General features: G+C 43.0%; 1 protein-coding gene across 1 annotated transcript in view; it reads right to left on the bottom strand.

The window, feature by feature from the left end:
* Positions 1 to 3,702, bottom strand: part of ACVRL1 (activin A receptor like type 1) — a 58,114-nt gene extending 54,412 nt beyond the window's left edge. The window contains exon 1 of the mRNA XM_060252590.1: positions 3,211 to 3,702. The gene's annotated coding sequence lies outside the window, so the exon portion shown is untranslated. The remainder of the gene's footprint in view (positions 1 to 3,210) is intronic.
* Between the last annotated feature and the right edge of the window lie 13,370 nt (positions 3,703 to 17,072).

Below are 17,072 nucleotides of genomic sequence, written 5' to 3'. Positions count from 1 at the left end.
GTTATCAGAAAGCAGGGTGGAGGGAAGGAAATGTCTGCTGAGCACCCCATTATACTCTATGGAGACTAGTTTCCATAGGTATAATAGATAATCCATGGGCATCTAGGGCCCTGGGGGGTTGTTTTTTGAAGTAGAAGTACCAAATTTTCAACATAGCATCTGGTGCATCTCCTTAACCAACCCCGCAAGGTTCAAAAAGATTGGACCAGGGAGTCCAATTCTATGAGCCCTAAAAGAAGGTACTCTATCCTCCATTATTTTCAATGGAGGAAAGACATTTAAAAGGAATGTGGACTCTTTAAATGTGATGGCCAGAGATCCCTTCACAGTTCAATTGTGCTTGTCAAAACCTGGCTCCACCCCCAAAGTCGCCAGATATTTCGTGAGTCGGACCAGGCAACCTTGTGCCTATTGCTTATCACCAAAAAGGGTGAACATCTCAGGTAACTTTTAAAAAGTCATTTCTTTTTAAATTTTTCTAGCCTCAGCACAAATCAGACACCAGCATCCCATAAGTGGGGTCATGAATGAACATAAAGCCCTGTTTGCAGCACTTGGGTGCTGGGTCATTAGGATAGGGTGAGATGAATGGGAGAACTGGGTTTGATTCCCCACTCCTCTACTTGCAGCTGTTGAAATGGCCTTGGGTCAGCCATAGCTCTCATAGGAGCTGTCCTTGAAAGGGCAGCTTCTGTGAGAGCTCTGTCAGCCCCACCTACCTTACAGGGTGTCTGTTGTGGGGGAGGAAGATAAAAGGAGATTGTGACCACTCTGAGACTCTGAGATTCAGAGTGAAGGGTGGGATATAAATCCAATATCACCATCATCATGTTATCTAGGGACGATATGCATTTTGTTGCAACTTTCTGGTGGTAAAAGCATGGGGACAGATCCACTAAGGGGAAATCTTGGGGTGAGGGTGCTTGGGGACTGTCCAGCTCAGGGGCTGCCCACAGGTCGCTCTCATACTCATGTGGCAGGGGAGACCACCTAGTGGTGGTCGCCCTGGTGGAATCTAAGATACCTGCCATTCCATGGTCTTCCTACCAATGCACCCAGCTGACTGTGGGGCAAAAGGGATGCATCAAATGGCAGGAGGGTTGGTTGATGCTGGATCCATAGGCCCATGCTGTGTCAATGCTACTTAACCACTGTAACCAGTAACAGCTGTGACGAGTATGCAACAGGATACCAGCTACACCCTTCCACCCACTGAAGTCAGCAAAGCGTTATATACACTACAAGATGTTGATGACAAGGTCTTACGTTCATGATCTAAGAGATCTTTCTTCATTTAAAAAAAAAAACAGCCTGATGAAATGTTATAGGGAACTCAAAAACTTGTATAATATGTTATTTTGATTAGGGTAGTTTTTGGACTCCAGTGGTTTTCAAACTGTGCTTGAGAAATCTTGGGGTTTTCAGAAGCTTACCAGGGTTTCCTTAGCGAGAAGAGCAGTAATTGCAGTCAAGTCTCCTTGACAGATTAGTCACAGAGTTCCTCCTGCTAGGTCATAAGTCCCTACTTATGTAGAAAAAGCCCGGTGTGAAACAATGGTGGCACCAAGGTCTGTGGCCTAATATGCAAATGAGTTCCTGCTGGGCTTTTGCTGCTACAACTACACATTTGGCAGATTCTCAGTGGGGCAGAGGGAAGAAGTGATTTGAGGTGGAGAAGTGAGAGGACAGTGATGGGCTGCTTTAGCCTCTCCTGCCCCTCTGTTTTTTAACTGCAGCACAGGGATCATGGATCCAGAATCCATGCTTGGTGAAACTGACTGGAGGGAGTTAGAGGCAGTGGCAAGAGGGAGGGTGATGGAGGAAAGTATATCTCTCTTCTATTCAGCCGCCCTGAGCCACTCGTGGGAAGGGCGGGATATAAATTCTAAATAAATAAATAAATAAATAAATAAATAAATAAATAAAATTCACTAATTTCCTGCCACATATCATCCTTCCCCCTTGCCATTCTGCAGATGTTCAGCCGAGAGTAGGATTCTCAGCCCATTTCATTTGATTATACACACCTCACATACAGCTGTTTAGGCAAACAGTTAAGATACCAAGAAAAGAGTCTCAGAAGAAAGTAAAGAAAATGACTCTGTGCAACACACAACCTTTTGCAATGCCTCCTGCAAAGTGTGGCTGGAAACACTTGTCAGAGTACTGCTCCTTCTCTATCAGCCTAATAAGATGGGTTCTTTGGCCAGTTATCTTATCTGTAGCTGAAAAGCCCGAATCACACATGAAAATTCTCTCCTCTCTGCAATGTACAGGGATAGGAAACATATTCTATTATTGCTACAGAAAAGAATGGTCTGAGTTTCAGGGCCAATTTACAAGTCATTGGAAATGCTCTGAGGAGCACAGGGGATGTGGGTTGCGGGGAATGTCCCTGACTCTGTGGTAGAGCACTTAGTCTGTGGCTAGGCTTGATAGGCATGTCCATAAAATATCAGTTTGCTGCAGACATGCCTAAATCTCAGCAGCAGGCAGAGTAGTAATCACCAGAGAGTAATCTCCTTCAGCTGTACATGGCTGAGCTTTCATTGCTTTTTTGTTGTTCAGTCACACAGTCGAGTCCGACTCTTTGCTATCTGCCAATGCCAACCCATCCATAGGACCCCCTGACCCACCACTGGGGAATCATTTATTGAAACCATTCCTGGTAAATTTTTAAAGCGTTAAAATTTCCCATAATGGGAAATTATTGCCTAGTTTTCCCATAGCTTGTGTTTAATGGCTTTTTAAAAACAGTATCTGTGGTTTTCAGTTGTAAATGGCTTCGAGCAGGACTCTAAAGAGGAGGCTTAGAAATATTCTTAATACATAAACACATCTTTCTTGGAGAACTTATTTTGCTTCCTATCATTGTCTTTGGAATATTTTGCCCTAACCTTTCACTGAAATTCCCCACTGAGCTTTGGCTGTAAAAGAAATGGCTAGCTGGCCTCAGCAGGAAATGATCAAGCTTATGAAGGGTGCTCAGGTAGCAGGTCTGAAAAAAAATACAAGATGCTAATTGCTAAGAATTTGATGCTAGTACTGAGGAATTTTCTCCTTTATTGCTCTAAAGACCTGAAGATTTCACACTTTCTTCCAGGAATTTGAAATATTTTTCCAGCTTGCATGAGAGACTCCCCCTGTTCTCATTCCCTCCATTCCAGCAAGAAAGGTTGAAGGAAAGAAACACTACTGATTCCTACTTACCCAGGAGACTTCGTAGGTGGAATAGTGCACAGCCTGGCCACGTCCTGTATCCAGTGTCTTCCTGCTTTCAGCAGGCCTTGGCTAACACTTCCCTAGATGGGAAATTTTCTTCAGTACTAAAGTTCGAAGCGTTTTTCAGAGAGATCTGTTTACAGATTGAACGGGGCAGCTCCTCACAGCACACAGAAGACCAGCCTGAAATGGATTCATGGGTCTCCTTTGTGACTACACTGCAAACTTCCCTCAGTTTTCCAGCTTAATTGGAACGTGTCCTCTCATTATTTTGTCGGAAGCTCAACTCTAGTGAAATCTGTCAGAGAGGCCGCAGAATTGAAAGGGGGGGGGGATCCTCTTTCCAGCCCCCCTTTGCTCTTTTCCTCTTACCCGAAAGCAGTGGTTTGGCAAGCTGTGAATGCAGCAAAAGTTAAAAATGTTTCTTATTACTGCCTCTTCCTGCCTGGCTTTTCTCCACCACTCCCAGCTAATAAAGCATTTCCTATTGCGGAGTCCAGATCTACACACACACACACACAATCTCTCTTCCTCCAAAAAACATTGGGGCCCTGCACAATCATCCTTTAAGATCTGTTCGTTGAGAACAGTGAAACTGTGCCTCAGTCATGACTTATTAGATTTTCACCCTCCTCTCTTTTGCTTTCTTTTTTTAAACGTTCAGAATGGGCCATTGGCATTGTCAAGAAAATCAGGCAGAATTTTACTAGTCCAAACAGTAAGGTTTAGGGTTGCCAACTCTGGGTCTGGAAATTTCCGGAGATTTGGGAGTGGAGCTTAAGGAAAAGGGAGTTTGAAGAGAGGAACCACAGCAGAGATGGAATACTAGTGTTCACCCCACAAGGTGGCCATTTTCTCCAGGGGAACTAATTTCTGTAGTCTGGGGACAAATCCCTCCCTCCCCCCCACTGGCAGAGGCTGGCAACCCTAGGTCAGTCTATACTCACAAAATAAGTGATACTGAGGCCTGAAAGTAGGGTTGCCAAGTCCAATTAAAGAAATAGCTGGGGACTTTGGGGGTGGAGTCAGGAGACTTTGGGGGTGGAGCCAGGAGCAAGAGTGTGGCAAGCATAATTGAACTCCAAAGGGAGTTCTGGCTATCACATTTAAAGGGACCCCACACCTTTTAAATCCTTCCATAGGACATAATGAAGGATAGGGGCACCTTCTTTGGGGCCTCATAGAATTGGACCCCCTGGTCCAATCTTTTTGAAACTTGGGGGGTATTTTGGGGAGAGGTTCTGGATGCTATATCAAAAATTTGGTGCCTCCACCTCAAAAAACAGCCCCCCCCAGACCGGGGGATCCCCTGCCCCCACCTGGGGATTGGCAGCCCTACCTGAAAGCCAGTCAATCCCACAGTGCTGGCTCCAGGATTTTGAGGGCCCTTCCCCTCAATAGGCAGGCGACCTGAGAAACGGGTTTCTCGGCTGCTGCATCAAAATTATGGAACTTCTTCCCCAGGAACATTTCTTTGTCTCATCACCAGAAAGAGACTCCCCCCCTCTTCATCCGGTGTTCCCTCCTTGGTTTATGTTTTAATTTGTGATCCTCTGCTTTATAACTTTATGTGGATGGAAAGATTTGGGGTTTGTTATTTTATTTTGATTTTTAACTGAAAATATTGTTAACTATTATAAGCCTGCTTCAACCACAGAGAAAGGGAGGGTAGAAATGCAGTGGTAGTAACAATAATTATAAAACATACTTTAGTTCTTTTTTAACATTAGTTTTAGGATGCATTTTATTATGCCATTTTAATCATCAGTGGCCAGGCCCTGATCAGGGGAAAAGGAGTAGGGTTGCTGGGTTTATGTTGGAATATCCATGGAGACTTTGGGGGTGGATCTGGGAGAGGGTGGGGCTTGGGAAGAGGAGGGGCCTCACCAGGGTACAATGGGACAGAGTCCACACTTCAAAACAATCATTGTCTTCAGGAGACCTGATCTCTGCCAGCTGGAGATTAGTTCTAAAAGCCGGTGATCTCCAAGCCAACCTGGAGGCTTGGAACCCAAAAAGGAGGGATATAAATGTAAATCAATAAAATTACAATGCTGTCATGCTTATATGTCAATAAATCCATTACTTTGAAGTGCCACAAGATTCTCTTTGTCCTTAAAACTGTGTCAGGGCTTGCGATTTGACAGAGATAAGTAGGAGTCTGTTTCAAATTGCTCTTCCGTCCAGAGAAAAAGTATGCTGGAGGAAATTAAGATAGAGGTCTCTCATGGAATACTATTTATGTGGAGGGGACATTGTACAGACAAACTTGAGCAAAAAGGGCAGGAGGAGAAAAGTTCTAAGGAATTAGTTTTATTCTAAAATTTTGTCCAAAGACATTTTTTAAAATGTAGTGTATTAGATTTTTTTTTTTTTTTAAAAAATTGCATTAGATTCCAGTTCTATCTGCCACTATTTGTTTAAGTCATTGCAGAAAATAGTCATTCTGGCGCATTCTTGTAGCCTACCTTCACTGGGTTAGATCCAAAGGACAACCAAAATAAAATAACAAACCCCAAATCTTTCCATCCACATAACTCCATTGTCAGAGCATATTTTTTGGTCTTCTGCTTCTTGTTGCCACCTCATCCACTCCTTGAAAAGTAGTTTCTGGGAGTGGGTTAGGGTTGCCAGCCTCAGATTGGAAAAAATTTGGTCATGTTGCAGGTAGAGCCAGGGGAGCATGGATTTGGGGAGAGAAGGATAATCAGTAGGGTATAATGCCATAGAGTTCACCCTCCAAAGCAGCCATTTTCTCTCTGGTGAGGCCCCTGCCCTCCCCAACCCCCACCCTCTCCTAGATACACCCCCAAAGTTTCCAGGTATATTCCAACATAGACCTGGCAAGCCTACTGCTTTCCCCCCAATCAGAGCCATGCAGCTGACAAATAAAATAGCATAATAAAAATACATCTCCAGTTGTAATGCTGAGAGATTGCCAGACCCCACCTGGAGACTGGCAACCCTAGGATGGGTAGGGCGCACTCACTGCTTAGGGAATTCCTGAGCATGTGGGTATGGTACCTGGGAAGAGTGGAGGTTAGGGGGTGTCAAGGCAGGCCATGACAGGAGAGGAGGGACCTCAGTGGGGACATGATGCCATAGAGGATGTCTTTCAAAGCTGCCATTTTATTCAGTAGAACTGATCTCTGTAGTTTGGAAATGCTTTAATTTCAGGAGAACTCTTGGTCCCCACCTTGAGGTTGGTAGCACTAAGGATGGGACCCTCAGACATAGGGATCTGCAGTGGAAAGTCTGAATGGGTAAAAATGGCTTCCTGTTCCTTTTGCATTAATGAAAGTTCAAGGACATTGGATTTAACCCAATAATTTCCCATAAATCGGATTGGGAGAGTAAGTACAAACCGTTCTTATCAAAAGTTATCTAACACCCATCTGTCACTACTGTGCAAATCCAACACTTCAGTACCTATGACTGAGAACCTTTTCGCCCTATTATTTTTCTCCTGCTGGCTTCAGGTGTTGCAAGGGGAAACAGGAACTGGGGGCAGGGAATCACCCTCCTTTGGAGGGAAACTAGCAGCACTGCTTTCTAGTATTAATTTCCTTTGTGAACCTGCCTGGACAAGGTAGAGAGGCAGCATATTCATTTTCTAAATAAACAGAAACTAAAATGTAACAATCTGAAACTGAAACCAAAAAAGTATTGTTTATGAAAAACCAATGATCTGATTCTGCTTGTTATAACCATCTTTTATATTGCCTTCTTTGCTGTATAGTTTAATCTCATAATCTTTAGAAAACTATATGTTTAAGCAAGATTTCTGGATTATTCATTCCTTTGAAATTTATTTATTTATTTATTTATATTTAGACTTATATCCCGCCCTTCTCACCGAAGTGGCTCAGGGCGGCTTACAACATTGTAATTCACATAAATTCAGCTTAAAAACATTTACATAGCAAAGTTAAAACCATAATTAATAAAACAGAACAAAAGTAAGAATAAAAACCAGCGGTCTGTAAATACATTTTTAGTTCCATCCAGAAGATATTCTCATTGTCAGTTAGATGTTATAGGCCTGCCGGAAGAGGGCTGTCTTAGAGGCCCTGCGGAACTGCCCTAGGTCCCGCAGGGCCCGCACCTCTTCCGGCAGCTGGTTCTACCAGTAAGGCGCCGTTACCGAGAAGGCCCGATCCCTGGTGGATTTTAGGCGGGCCTCCTTTGGCCCGGGGATTACCAATAGGTTTTGTGAACCCGATCGTAGTACTCTCTGGGGAACGTGTGGGGAGAGACGGTCCCTAAGGTAGGCAGGTCCCAGGCCATATAGGGCTTTAAATGCTGACTCAGCTATTTTTGCTTTGTTTTATTGCAGGGCATTTCACACACACCCCCTTTAAAACACATAAATAATTGAAAAGTAGAAAAGCGATAGGAGTGTCATTCTATGGTGAATAACTCCTTACATCTAACAAGTGAGAACTCCTCGGAAGACACTGTTCATAAATAACGTTGCCTTATTTATAGCCAAGGGGGGGGGGGGAGTCTACCTAGATTTTACAGATGTAAGAGAGGGCCACCACTGTGGCTTGTGGAGTTTTCTTGCCAAGGCAGCAATAGTTATACCACCTCTGCCTCACCAGTGCTGCATCTCCTCTTACCTGGGAGCTGGAAGACATATCCTCCTCACCTCTTTACTATCCCAGCTCTCTTGACAAATAGTGTGGCAATCCACATATGCCTGATGAAGCTTCATGAGACCCCTCAAGATTATTTCCTCTTACAAGAGTTTGGTGCCGTGCAATGGTTCTGGCAACAGCCACCAGAAACAGTGGCTGAGGTCTCATAAGAAGAAGGGGTCTCATGGAAGTCTGGGAGCTGGCATGGGTGGTTGGTAGCACTGCTTTTAAAGAGGCCTTGGGGTGTGAGGCAGTAAGGAGGATTATCTTCTCCAGTTGTGGCTCCTGGGCTGGGATAATGAGCAGGATGGATGGAAGGTAGCAGGCCCTGAAGTTTTAATATACCATTATGTTTTCCATAGCATGGAAGTAACTCCCGTAGATAAAATTGTTATTAAAGGGGCTGCTTCAACGACTGACAACCCAATTTAAGATAACTGTTTCCAGTTTGTAGCCAGGGTTGCCAACTCTCTAAAAAGGAAAAAAAACCCTTTCTGTTCCTTTAATAGAGGCTTAAGGGAACATTATTTACCAGGTGATGTTATGTACCAGATTATGTTACCTACCTCCATGCCATGAAAACCTAAAGCTTCCCTTTTTCACAGATTAGGCCTCTATTTACAGGACACTTTTCCCCAAGCCTCTTGGCTTAGCTAACATGCAGTGAGTGGTGTATACGAGGTGTCTATCTAGGCTATTGTTAGGTAGGGGCCCATAGGCTAGGTGGAAGTCTCCCTTTCATGTTGGGTATCCTGCAATAATGAAACAGTCAGTCCCATATCAAGTAATTTATCACTCTTTGTTCCTAGGCATAGGTACTCCAACACAGTCAGCAGGGATAGAAGTTTCACTTTCCCATGTGCAGGCTCCAACTCCTTGATTGCCTCTATTCCAAACTGCCTCCAACTCCACTCAATCATGGTCTTAAGAGCTCTTCTGCAACAGGAACTGCCCCTTTGGTTTAGTCTCCACCCATTAAGCCCAGTGCCTCTGCATTCCATGTGGCACCCCTTCACTGCTGATGGCCACCAAGATGGTTAATGAGCTGAACCCTGTGGCATTGGTTCGCAACCAAACACAGGATGATCTGTGGTCTCAGGCTTCTCCTTGACACATCTGTTCAAATCCCCCCTTGGCTGTAGCCTTGTCCTGTTGTGTGTGTGTGGGGGGGAGGGGGGTAAGGGTTCCTTGACTCCTCTTCCACACTGGGAATGTTACCTATTTTCCCTAACTGGGCTCCCTCTGACAAGTACATGATAGAAAGAAATACAATGGAATATTTGCAGAATGAATATGCTCAGTTAAAAATTAGCCTTTCAAACGTTCACTTTGCTATTTGTGATTTATGACAGGATTGCAATCCAAACCAAGTTGTACTTGAGCACAATATAGAGAAGTAATGCAAGCAAGTAGGCATAGTCAAGAATTCTGGGAGATCTCCTGGCTCTACCTGGAAGATAATATTTGGACTGGCTATGGGGAATACCTGTATAGACATGCCCTCCATCACATCAAGGTGGAAGACAGAGCTAAACTCTGCTTTCAAAATGGTGTGTAGCAGCTGCTGATTGAAGAAGTGTGCATGCACACGAAAGCTCACACTTTGAACAAAACTTTGTTGGTCTTAAAGGTGCCACTGGACTCTAACTTTATTCTATGGCTTTTAATCTTTTTTAAATTGAAGTTTTATGATTATGTTGTACACTGCTCTGAGCCTAGCTTGCTGGGGGAGGGTGGTTGAAGAATCCAATTAAATAACAAACAAAAATAATTAAAAGTTACCCCCTCCTGCACTTTTGCAGAGATAGAAAGGGGAGGAGTGGGGGATAGGGAAGATAGTAGGGAGAACAGCAAGAACTGAGGTATGTGGATGCCATTACCACACATTTCTGTACCACCCACTGCTGCTATGGCTCAGGCATGTTTTCAACACTTTCCTCATATGGGTGCATGCTTGGTCCACAATTTCGATTGTTAAGCTGTTCATGGATCAGAACTGCTCCTATGAAGCTCACAAATATCAGCTGTACTGAGTCAGTATGCATGATGCTAAAATCTCCTCCATCTGGAAATGTAGTTGGTGACATATGTCATATTTTTATATATTAATGTGGTTAGGGTGGGGTTTAAAAATCAAACATTTTCAAATAGCTTGGAAGTTTAGAAGACAGCCCAGGTCCAAATATTGATACAGTGCAGAAGTAGGATAAACAGCTGATATACTTAAATAATCAATATGACAAGGGAGGGAAGAAGCAGGAGAGGGAAATCTCATCTGAGGTTTCTGCTGTGGGAAGATGTGGAGACAGCTACTTTTTAGACCTTGCCATATGCCTATGTTGTTAAGCCTTCTTCCTTTCCCAAATGTGGGTCCTTAGGTATCATTTGAGTTTATCATAACACAAGTAAGTCTTGAGGACCATTTGTCATTTTAGCCAATGGGTAATTTCAGGCTCTTGAATGGGAAAGAAAAGAACTTGGTTGAGTCTGTAGCCTGTAAACTGGAAATAAACAGTTTTGATCTGATAAAAGCAGCTCTGTTGCCACACAGGCGGGAAAAGGAAATCTCCTCCTTGCAGGAAATGTGACTTGAAATACCTTTATCTAATCATCTCAGCCATCTTTCTTCCTTCTTGGAAATCTTGGCTGCCAACCCTCTGATTGTGGAGTCAGTTGGCCTGAGGTCTATTTCTGAATCGATCTTTCATCATTGCCTCACTGGACAGTGGAAGTTCATATTTCTGTGAGAGCTCATGGCATCCGCAGTTTTACTTTAGGAGATGGCTCAGATAGTCATGTTATTGTACAAGCTCTCTCTCTCCCCCCCTTTTGTATTAAGTGAATCCTTCAAAGCCCCCCCAAATCATGAGGTAAATTGGGTTGCCATCTTTGGTCTATTTCAAAATTGCCTTGTGACTTTGGCAGTAACACAACAAGCAAAAATTTATAATGTGAAGTCCACCCACCCAGCCCCCAAGGAATTTCAAGTACCGCAAAGCTTTGTCTGCTGAATTTCTGCTTATTAAGCATCAGTTAAAAGCATGGGCACTCACTAGAGGAAAAGGCAAACGTTTAATAGCAGCAGAATTAGTGCATGCTAAATATAGTAGAAATCAACTATAGTGTCAGGAGACAAGACATATTTGATAATGGCTTGGCACATAACAGAGATGGAAAAATTAGCATGTATTAAATGGGGTTAAGAACAGCCAGGCAATACATTTTTAATACTGATCAGGAGGACTTAGAGCAGAAAGCTAATATTATCTTCCCAAGCTTTGCTCGGTATGCTTCCACTTCCAAAGGTGATGCAGATAGCAATCATACACAGGGCTTTTTAGTGGTGGTAACTCCCCTTTAGAATGCCCTCCTCCTTGAGGTTTCCTTAGCCCTTGTTGAAAGTGAAGGACTTTGTGTTGTCTCGTAGCCTCCGATTTCAGAGGGGTCTATGAGAGAGCCAGAGAGATAGATAGGCTAGGACGCTGAGCATCCTTTCCTTTCTACTACTCTGATGATATCCCTTAGATATGTAGATTGCTACCCTTAGGCAAAATTCCTTCTGGTCTTGACACTTTCTCTCCATACTATGCTAGCCTCTTCTATCTTGGCACCAGGAGGGCAGGGCATAATTTCTGCATCTCTATCCATCCTAGTTAACCAGTCCAGATTAGAAATTTATCTCTATTTGTCTAGAACTGAGTTCTTTACAATAAAAGACTCATATTATGTTTGAAATGTAAAGAGGCTCCATATGCCACTTGGTTTCTTGCCAGAAGAAGAAGAAGATATTGGAATTATATCCTGAACTATACTCTGAATCTCAGAGTCTCAGAGCAGTCACAATCTCTTTCACCCCCCCCCCCACTCCAACAGATACCCTGTGAGGTAGGTGGGGCTGAGAGTGCTCTTGCAGTAGCTGCCCTTTCAGGACAACTCCTACAATAGCTATGGCTGACCCAAGGCCATTCCAGCAGCTGCAAGTGGAAGAGTGGGGAATCAAACCCAGTTCTCCCAGATAAGAGTCCATGCACTTAACCACTACATCAAACTGGCTCTCCAGATGGGCTTTGCTACATTATGTGCCTTGAGCGCTCTGCTTAACCAAAAGCATACAAATTTTATAAATAAATTGATAATTTAAAATTCTCACGCCATAGACCCTGGTCTCACCCTTTTCTTTTATATTAAGGGTGCGATCACACATACTAAATAATGCACTTTCAATCCATTTTCCAACTAGATTTTTCCAGTTCACATAGTAAAATCCAGTTGACAAATGCACTGAAAGTGGATTGAAACTGCAATAGTTAGCACGTGTGATTACAGTTTATAGTCCTTTGTAGTATATGACTTTTTGCCTTTAGTCTCTGAAGAATCTAGTTCAGTCTCATTGGAATTGCTAGGTCAAGTCCGTGGGAAGGCTTTGTGGCTTCAAGATGGCATGGCACAGCTAGAGTTGCTAACAGTCACTTAGAAAAATGGCTGGTCCCCTGAATAGAGGATTAATGGGATGATATTTACTGTCATGCTGTATGAATTCACTATCAGATTAAGATTCCAAGATGGTTAATCATGAAGGACTAAGCCTTTAAGCAGAGAGTCCATTTTGTCCACTTAGTGAGGTCCAAACTCTGAAAACTAAAGTAATGATGGGCTTTTAAATGCTGCAATTTACCCTAGCTAAATATCATTTAGAATAAGTACCAAGTATAGTAGGGTGAGAGGCTAGTGTAGTTTCACTTTTTCTTTGTATCCTTGCAGAGTCTGATGCTTGTACATACCATGTGTAATCTTATTTTGTTAATTCTGTGCTGCCTGTTATAGCATCCGAAAGACTCATTTTACTGCTTCTCAGTTTTAAGATTTTCTGTTTTAACTTGTGTCTTGATGTAGTTTTTTATACTGAACCTATTAAGACAACTGTCCATTCTAACATTTGTTATAGTATAGATTTTATCTTCTGTGTTGAAGCTTTTATAATCTTGGCGTTTTTTCACTTGGTCTGTGACCGTAAATAAACTGACTGACTGACTAATCTCTGTAAATATACTAGACCTATTCAGCCTTGCTATCCAAAGACTGCTAAAGGGAAGGGGCACCAGGTGACTGAAGAGGGTCTTCTAAATAGAGACGCAGATACAGAATGCTGGATGTGAAAATCCTTCTGGTATGGGATATTTTCACATCCTGGTGGCAGCAGTTACAATTCCATTTAGCTCTGATAAACCCTCCCCCCCAATAGCAAGGGCAAGTACATGCTGTGGGTGGTGGAAACCTAGAATGGTTGCAGGCTTTTCTAACCTCCTAGTACCTAGGAAATTGAGTGTGTGAATTCCTATGCAATGAAAAGTTATATACAGCTGGCTTGCTTTTCTCCAGTGATGAGAAGTCACAGCTGATGGAGCGGTTTCCTGTATGTAACATTTAAAGTTACAGAACCCCTGTTTAGAGCTGGCTGCTGTAATTAGGGGTGTGAGAAAAGTACATCATTGACTGTGAGTTATTACCACCATTGTCAAGAATTTCTAATTTGGCAGCAAAAAAGCTGCAGCCGGACCCACTCCTACACACGCACACTTGAGGAGAAACAAAATGTCAGTCAGACATTACAAAGGGATTGAAAGGAAAGATGGGGGCGAGTTTATCTGACATTTTCTAATGGGATAATATTTAGATTCCAGAAAGATGTTTTATCCAAGTGTTCATCTTGTAGCCTGCACAATCAAAGCCGTCACCCCCCTCCTGTTGTCTGGGGTGGGACACAAAGTTTATTTCGACAAGCATTCTAAAATCAAGGAACACAAAGCAAGAAACACATAGCAAGTATCCTCAAGTGTTACTACAGCTACTTCAAACGGCAAATCTTGCTGTCATCCAGGGAGTGCACTAAGACAAAAAGGAAGAGAGCATGTTGCTGTTACAACACTGCTGTCTGCCATCTGATGAGCCTGAAGGATCAGCCTATGGAACTAGCCTAAGGCCCATGACAACAAAAGTTAATGTTCCTTTATAACTTTGGATGTTTACTTTGTGGGGGATGAGAGTTAGGAGATGATTCCCCAATGGTTCTGTGCAAGCAGTCATAAGAGCTTGGATAAAGTAATCCTCATGCAAATGCAGGGAGTGGGCAGATGTGTGTGTTAGAATTTTTTCCTGGACATGCAAGTTTTCCATTTGCCAGGGGTCTGATGTGAAAGTGCACCCAAACTTGCACACGTATTATGTGAGGACTGTATCCCTTTCTGAATATTTAGATCATTTCTCAACCTCTTGCTGTATAGTGATAATTGTACACATTTTCCTGATGCTTTGCCAAAGCTTGCCAGTCTCCAGATTGGTACAGCAATTGAGAGATCCAACATAACTTCTCTTATGTTCTTATGAAGCATGGGGATAAGAAACATCAATGCTGTTGTCTAAGGTTGACAACAGGCCTGGAGAAAAATGTCCTATCTCTCTAACAGAGGCAGTGTGTGGAAATGGGTAGTTGAAGCTTTTCATAGCATGGAGAACATCATCTGTTGAACAACATCCCATCAAGCTTCTAGTAAAGGAACAGGACATTTTTCTCTTCGCCAGCTGGCAAATCAGTATGATGGCAGTTTACCTTGAGGTGACATTTGAGCATCACTAAAAGGAAAGGAACAAATCTGGTGCAAGTCCAAACTGCTTTGCACTACGACAGTCGGCACCCATGTACTGTGCCACCCTAAACAGAATTACAACTTTCTATGATAATTGATTTCCATCAGAAGGGTTTAACTTTGGACTTTCCCGCACATTCAACTTACTCCTGACTTTCTTGGCAGTTGACCCACAAGCACTGGACTCAATTTGAGCAGGTTTCTTCTGCATATCTTCCCTAGGGCTGCCAGTTCTTTGTAGGGAAATTCCTGGAGATTTTGGGGGTGGAGCCTGAGGAGGGTAGAGTTTGGAGAGGGGAATGACCTCAACAGGTATAAGGTCAAAGAGCCCACATTCCAAAGCAGCCATTTTCTCCAGGTCACCTGGAGATCACTTGTAATCCCAGGAGATCTCCAGCCACCACTTGGAGGTTGGCAGCCCTACCCTCCCTGTGCATTTTGACAGTTCTGGGACCAGTTTATTTTCTTCCACATGTGCCTTAAATAATGACAATTCTCAAGGGAGAGTGCTGTCATCATCATCATAGCACCACCCATTTTATTTTTTGTATATGCTTATATCAATATATATTATGGCTGCATTTTAAGAGCCACTAAAATATTGATACACCACTATAGTGTTTTAATGATAATTTAAGCAGTTTCTCTAAAGTCCCAGCTTTCTTTCTTTTTTTTTTAAGTCTCTAGCTTTTTCCCTTGCAGAGATATAAGGAAAAATGCATATCTCCACAAGGGAAGTAGCTACAGATTTACATTAAAAATGAAAGTAGGAAATTCAGAGAGCCTGCTTAAATTGTCATTACAACACTATATTTATATTTTGGTGCTTTTAAAAAAAATGAAACCACTCATTTTCAGGGTGAAAGAAAGCAGAGGGAGTCATTTAATGATGATGGTAGTCTAATCATTGAAAAAGTGGGATGGAGGTGTGTGGGAATGGGTGAGAAAGAAAACCTACAGAAACATTATACACAAGGAGAAAGCTGACTCAAAATCAACTTTAGGGAAAAGATCTAGGTAAAATTGGCCTCAAAACTTCTGGGGGGGAAACAAGGAAAAAACAAGAAGAAAAAGGAAGCAAAAATGAAAGGCGCAAATATATGTACAGAATTCAAAAGATAAAGCAAAGCAGTATGGTGCCAGAACTGATAGAGGGAAGAAATGAAGCCATAGAGTTTTCCCAGAAGCTCCTGGAGCTTGCTGGTGTGATGTTGCTGGTGTGATGACGTCACCTATGAGTGGTCCAATTCAGGGGGATTTTTGAGCAGGAATGCACAGGAATGCAGTTCCAGCTGCCTTGGCATCGGGGCGGGGGGGGGGGGTTGGTCTAATATGCAAATGAGTTCACGCTGGGCTTTTCCTACCAAAAAAGCCCTGCGTGAAACAATGGTGGCCAGGGGGTATGGCCTAATATGCATATGACTCCTGGCTGGACTTTTTCTACAAAAGAAGCCCTGGTCCAATTTAATTCTCTGCTTTCTGGTGGTCTTTTTAGGTGAAATCCCCCTGCCCGCTTTATGTGGAAACCATGCAGCCATGTGAAAAGGCTGCCATTGGTAGATCTTTCTTTGGCCCTGCCTTGCTGACTAAACAAAAGTGTCTAGCATCCTCTCAATCATTCCAATACTCAGCTTCTCCCTTTCCTTTTCCTCACCAGACGCTGAAGACAAACCAGGACAGTGTGTACAGAGCTGATATTTCCCGCATCCATGTGTTGCACGCCCCCATCCCATATGCAAGCTGTGCTAGGGAAGTTAGGCAAGGAAGAAAACGGCACAGAAAATGGAGATGTACTAAAAGCAGGGGAAAGTCTGACTTCCAACAGTCCCTTTTCCTTGATGGCCCTACAGGTACTTTGCAGAGTCATGGTATAATTTTGGGAGGGGGCAGTGGGGTAGAACGGGCACCCACTGTATGTCAGATTTCGAAATTTGGATGCAGGCTCCAAAATGAATGGGGGCCCTGCTCTAAGGCATTTAAGGTGATGTACAGGATTCTCTCTTCCGGAACACTCACAGGCTGTGAAGAAGTTAGTCTGATGGAGAATGGTAAAAATTTGAACCTAGGTTTCACATGTACTCTTTATTGGAATATTTGTTTAATACAGCAGAGTTTGCCCAGTCATAGAAGCATAATACTGAGTGCCATAAATATATCTACCAAGAAATATATTGCAAAAAAAACCAAAACAAAAAACAAAGGGTAAACTTAGCATTTATTCAAGAACATTTTCCTTATCACAATTGGCCAGCTTGTCTGGCATCATGTGTATGGGAGAATGAGGGCATTGTAACTATGAAAGGTCATGCCTAGAGAATGAGAGGACAAAGGGAATGAAAGAAAGAAGAGTCAACGGACAGCTCCCAGGTTAAGACAAAGAAATAAAAGGCATTCCATTCAAGGAGATAACAGCTATACACACAGAGAGTGATGTAGCCCCCTTCCCCTGATGCCCAGGAACACTAAGTCACACACTCCAACACTCTTAACTACTACTTTACCCTGGTGCCACATCTATTGGCCTCTTGTATTGGCACAATGTCTCTAAAAATGAATACAAATTCTA

Source organism: Heteronotia binoei, chromosome 13 (assembly GCF_032191835.1).
Source record: "Heteronotia binoei isolate CCM8104 ecotype False Entrance Well chromosome 13, APGP_CSIRO_Hbin_v1, whole genome shotgun sequence".
NCBI classification, from domain to species: domain Eukaryota; kingdom Metazoa; phylum Chordata; class Lepidosauria; order Squamata; family Gekkonidae; genus Heteronotia; species Heteronotia binoei.
The sequence above is the reverse complement of the archived record's forward strand: the minus strand, read 5'-3'. Positions and strand labels throughout refer to the sequence as shown.